We start from the raw sequence: 5,921 nt of genomic DNA, 5'->3' as shown, positions 1-5,921 counted from the left end.
AGAAGAAGAAGAAAGAAGAAGAAAGCAGGCTGAGGAAGCCATGAGGAACAAGCCAATAAGCAGCACACCTCCATGGCCTCTGCATCAATTCCTGCCTCCAGGTCCCTGTCCTGACTTCCTTGCATGATGAGTTATAAACTATAAAATGAAATACAACATTCCTTCCCCAACTTGCTTTGGTCATGATGTTTTGTCACAGCAATAGAAACTCTAAGAGAGCTGGTGTCCGGCATGGCATCCAAGAGGCTCCTAGCTCATATACAGATGCTCAAAGGTCCTGTGATGATGCACCATGCACACAAGAGGCTTATGTGTTGGTGAGTCACTCTGTCCAAAAAGAGTGATGGAACCTGGCCCTGCTGAAAAGACAATTTATTGATGTGGGAGGGCTGGTTTGTGAACCAGGCGGTGTGCAGTGAAGGGAGCTTCCTCTAAGATGTTTCTTATTCCCCTTTGAAAGCAAATCTTTGATCAGATTGTAGGGGGAATCAAGTACATTAAAAAGTAGTAAAAACATCAAAATAACCCAAAACCCATCACCAAGAAATAAATAGGCTTTTATTGAGGTTTTCCTTTTGTGCTGATTTGTTTGTTTGTTTGTTATTGCTGTTGTTCTGTTGTTGTTTTGTTTTTTTGTGCAGTTGGTCAGGATTTTTGGAACATCCTTTAGTTTAGCAGTTACCAAATATAGTAAAACCCCAATGCATGTGTGTGTGTGTGTGTTTTAATTCTAAAAAATTAAAACTTGTTTTGTAAATTAATTAATATGTACTAATAAAAAGAAAAACAATAAGCACAGGGGTTGAATATTCGTGGAGAACAAATAGGATAGAACAACCTGCATCTAATCACCAGGAGCTGGCCCTGGGCTCTATGTTCTCACCTGACCTCCACTTTTATGTGTGAGACACCACGGCCCATCACCCTACCTGTCCCTCTTCCAACAGTTAGAGTCAGCACTGGCTCTCAGACTCAGGCAGGAGATAACAAGCTGAGCTCTTCAGTGCCAGCTAACAGTTGTGATGCAGCAGTTGGCTGTCTTTCTTAACTAAAAACAAAACAGCAACAGCAACAACAGAACACTGGGCACATTGGATATGCCTGTAAATTCTAGTACTCAGGAAGCTGAGGCAAGAGGCTTAGGACTTGTACAGCAGCCTGGGTCAGATAGATGGATGGATAGATAGATAGATAGATAGATAGATGGATGGATGGATGGATGGATGGATGGATGGATGGATGGACGGACGTATGGACAGACGGGTGGATGGACGGACGGACGGACGGACGGGTGGGTGGGTGGGTGGGCAGGTAGGTAGGTAAGCAGGTAAGCAGGCAGGTAGGTAGGTAGATAGATAGATATCTGGTCTCAAAAAGAGGTGTGGGGGTTTGTGAGTGAGCCTGAAAGGACTAAATAGAACTCTTTGCCTCAGGGAAACCAGACATTCCTATCTCACTCTCTGCACACCACTTCTCCCATTACTTTCTCAGATATCCCTACCACTGCCAGCAAGATCCAATGTGGCTTAGTAGCAGGGGTTTGGGGGTGAAAGGGGACTCCTAAGCCCTGCGTGGTATCTGCTGGCCTCCAACAATGATCCTGCCAGTTCCCAAGCTTCAGTGTTGAGAATGGGAGAGAAACACCAAGGTCCAGTAGTGGCTGCCTTTAAATGAGCACAAGCGCACAAGCCCCTGTGGTATGAACGTGATCTCCTTGACCATGGACCAGTTGCTGCTTGTTTGGGAGGCTATTATCTTTTAAATATTTCCATGCCCACTGCTTCTCACCGGACACATAAAAGCACCTGTGGTGTAGAGAGAAAGAAGATTGCACAAGCCTGACCTGCAGAATGGCATTGCCCACTGCAAATCACTTTCCATCTCCCTGGCTATTCAGGCAGACCTCAGTGGTCTCTCCTCTCTTCACAACTCATCTCTGAAACTTACTCATCTCCAACTTTTAGCCACAAGAAGTCTAGGGACCCAGAACATTCATAGAGAAGTCATACATGATACCTAAAAGGACAGGCTTGTCTGCCCAAAGGGTGTCCAGGGCATCACAGGACACCGATATTTCAAACTTACAATAAAAAAAGATAGATATTTCAACTTGTTGTAAAAGAGCACTCAAGTGTCACCCCAAGTTCAAAGTTGCTAAATTACATTTTAAAAAAGAAAAACAAACAAACAAACAAAAACCAACAAAAACAAAACTAACAGACAAAAGCAGAGTACCCTGTCGGTGACAGAATTAATCTCAGCACTGTGGTTGTAAATTGTTGCATCTGTAGCTGTTGTGTCTATAACCATTGTATCTATAATTGTTGTATATGTAACTTGTGTCTGTAACTGTTGCATTTGTAAATGTTGCATTCGTAACTATTGCATCTGTTATACCTGTAACTGTTGTAACTGTTGTATATATAACTAGTGTATCTATAACTGGTACATCTCTAACTGGTGCATCTGTAACTGTTGTATCTGCAACTGGTGCATCTATAACTGGTACATCTCTAACTGGCGCATCTGCAACTGGTGCATCTATAACTGGTACATCTCTAACTGGCGCATCTGTAACTGTTGTATCTGCAACTAGTGCATCTCTAACTGGTACATCTCTAACTGGTGCATCTGTAACTGTTGTATCTGTAATTGTTGTAACTGTTGTATCTATAACTGGTGCATCTGTAACTGTTGTATCTGTAATTGTTATGTCTGTAACCATTGCATCTGTAACTGTTGTATCTGGAGCTGTTGAATCTGTAACCATTGTATCTGTAACTGTTGTATCTTTAATTGTTGCATTTGTAACCCTTGTATTTGTAGCTGTTTTAATGTGCCTTTTATTTATGTTTAATGATAAATGTTTCTGTCTACATTTATACAACCAGTTCTGAAATGAAGATATTTAATATTGAGGCTAGAGAGATACTTTGGTAGTTAAGAATGTGCTCTGCAATTGCTTTTCGGCCTTTTGGCTAAGATCAAGTGAAGAATGTGTTCTGCACATTATATATATATATATATACATATATATATATATATATGTACACACACACATACATATATATGTATATATATACACATATACATATATAGATATAGATATAGATATACACATATATATATATGTATGTGTGTATATATACTGAATGGATTTGTTTCCTCACCACCAACAAACACCTTTATTTCAACCACTGGGGAAAAAAAAAACTACTACTGCCCTTTTAAAAAATTGTTCTTGCAGAGGACTAGAGTTCTGTTCACAGCACCATAGTAAGAGTTGTAACTCCAGCTCCTGGGGATCTGATGCCCTCTTCAGGCCTCCTTGGGCACTGCATTTACATGCACATACACATAATTTTTTAAAAAAGTAAATATTTCTTAGAAAGCTACTTTCTGGAAATGAATATGATCTAAATGCTTTATATAAAATGAATATTTGAAAAATGAAGTAGATTGACTTTTTTAAAAAATTAAATAAAATCATAGCCCTATTGACATAAATACTGCAAGCTGAGCTCTGGGCAGCTAGAGGCTGAGACTTCCAGCCACAGCAACAAGAGCAATGGAGATGAGGCTACTTCCAAACTTGTTTAATTCACCTTAGAAATCAAACTGGGGATAAGCAAGATGTCTCAGCAGGTAAAGAGGCCTGCCACCAAGCCTAAAACATGAGCTTGATCTTTGGGACTGACATAGTAGAACAGGGTTAATTTCTATAAGCTATCCCTTATATGTACCCCATGATCCATACTTTCCCATACACATACACACACACACACACACACACACACACACACACACACACACACACACACACACACACACACACACTTGTGTCTGCCATGTACAGCTTCCTTCATTGATGTGCCTTCACCTACTTCATTCACAGAGTAAATGCTAAGCTATACTGTTGTCCACACTTAGATGGAGTCTGGAGCAGCCACTCATGTCCCTTCTTATATTTGTCATTGTTCCCATGTCTGGAATGTTTCTGTAGACTCTCCCTTGCTGCAGGCTTGGTGCCTGCTCCGCATTGGAGAATAGTAGATTGTCTTGATAGATGAGTTCTAGTCATTGTATCCTCAAAATGATTCTGGGACTCATATTTTCCTTTCTTTTTTATCAGCCAGGAGGCAAACAGCTTTCCTTGCTACATACTTGTTGTAGTGTGTTATGTGGGACCAACCAGTTGTGAGCCACAACCTCATACAGAAAAACAAAACAAAACAAAACAATGAAAATCACCCTTTTCTCTTTGTAAGTTAGTTATATTGAGTATTTCTCATGAGAACAGGAAGTTGGCAAACAGCCCTTCCTGGATTCTGAGTTTTTAACTGCTTGGCTGGAGTGCACCTTGAACAAAGTTATTAAAGAAGGTTAAATGATAACCTGCCTTGTCAGGCCCTTCAGTGTGCAGCAATATCACTTTGGATGTTGTCATATGCTAGAAATAGTTTGGCTGGGTATAAAAGTCTTGAGCATCTCTTTCCTTTTACTCTTGTAGAAGAGAACCCTAATTCTTTTGAAGGTGAAACTCTTCACGTTGAATAGTCTTTCTGTCTAGATCCTGAGATGTTTAATTTACCCTGAAGTCATATAGTTACCACCAACTTTTCCTTATTTTGTCTTTGAATTGTTGTGTTTTCCTGGATGCATCATTAAGATTTGTTTGAAGGGCTGGAGAGATGACTCAGAGGTTAAGAGCATCAACTGCTCTTCCAGAGGTACTGAGTTCAATTCCCAGCAACCACATGGTGGCTCACAACGATCTGTACTGAGATTTGATGTTCTCTTCTGATGTGTCTAAAGACAATAACAGTGTATTCATATTCATAAAATAAATAAGTAAGCCTTTAAAAAAGAGATTTGTTTGAAGTCAGGCTTTCTTTCTGTGGTGCCTTTGATTAATGCTGAATTCACAGCACCTGGCCCAGATGACATTGTTATAATTAATTGAGATTCCCCCATAAAACAATTAGAGAAATGACTGGCTTTCACTAAGTGCTCAACAATTTTAATTCCCCTTCCTTCTTTCTTCATAATCATTTCCTGGAATAGTTGGGCTTCCTGTTTAGGAAGATGTATGTTCATGGATTCATAGATCAGTAATTACTGATGTTTCCTTCCCTCTGGTCTCTAGGACTGGCCTTTAAGAAGACACCTTCAGACTCCTAAAATGCATAAGAAACCATCCTCTCAGTGCAGGAGGAAGGGGTTCTGGCCTGTTTCTGGGAATTCTCTGGGATTTGAACCAACCTACCATAGCCTTCCTAAAGTAGGTTCAGTACAGAGATGTACATCCTCAGCACTCAGTATTTGAAATCATAAAACTTCAGTGGCTGATCAAGTCTACAGGAGCTTGGGCTGGATGAACAAACACACTGTATCAAAAAGAATCTAAGAGAAGAAGAACTCTTTCAAGTGGTTGTTAGAAACCCACCTACAAACGACTCATGTGTTAGTTGTAAACCCAGCATTCCAGAAATACCCATTGATAAGTGGTTTTCACAGATTATAAATAACTGAAGAGAGTTCATTCATACAGGGATGCATGTGCTCATTACAAAAGGTGCTTTAGAGCCTACATTTTACAGAATGAAATATGCGCTGCTTGCCCACTGAATGCTTCGGGAAGGTCTGTGCACTCGTGATTTTTCATGGTAACTGCACAGTAGATGACTTGAATATCATGTGCTAATTACACAGCAAGCCCTCGACAAACACTAGCATGGAAATTGGTCATGGACTAAAGACATCCCTATACCCTAGAATCCTCCCAGTGCAGATGACTCCCATGACCCTCACACCAGGTTATCTCAGGACTGAGCCTGCTCAGGAGTTACCCCAAACCCTGACTTCAAAACCACAAGTCCAAACCTCCCTGCAGTTGCTACAAGCTCTTGTCAGTTGTTCTT

General features: G+C 40.5%; 1 pseudogene; it reads left to right on the top strand.

The window, feature by feature from the left end:
- Positions 1–2,958: 2,958 nt before the first annotated feature.
- LOC116071512 lies at positions 2,959–3,060 on the top strand (annotated as a pseudogene).
- The last annotated feature ends 2,861 nt before the right edge of the window (positions 3,061–5,921 follow it).

Source organism: Mastomys coucha, unplaced genomic scaffold (assembly GCF_008632895.1).
Source record: "Mastomys coucha isolate ucsf_1 unplaced genomic scaffold, UCSF_Mcou_1 pScaffold22, whole genome shotgun sequence".
Taxonomy (NCBI): domain Eukaryota; kingdom Metazoa; phylum Chordata; class Mammalia; order Rodentia; family Muridae; genus Mastomys; species Mastomys coucha.
This window is presented reverse-complemented; position numbering and strand designations above follow the sequence as displayed.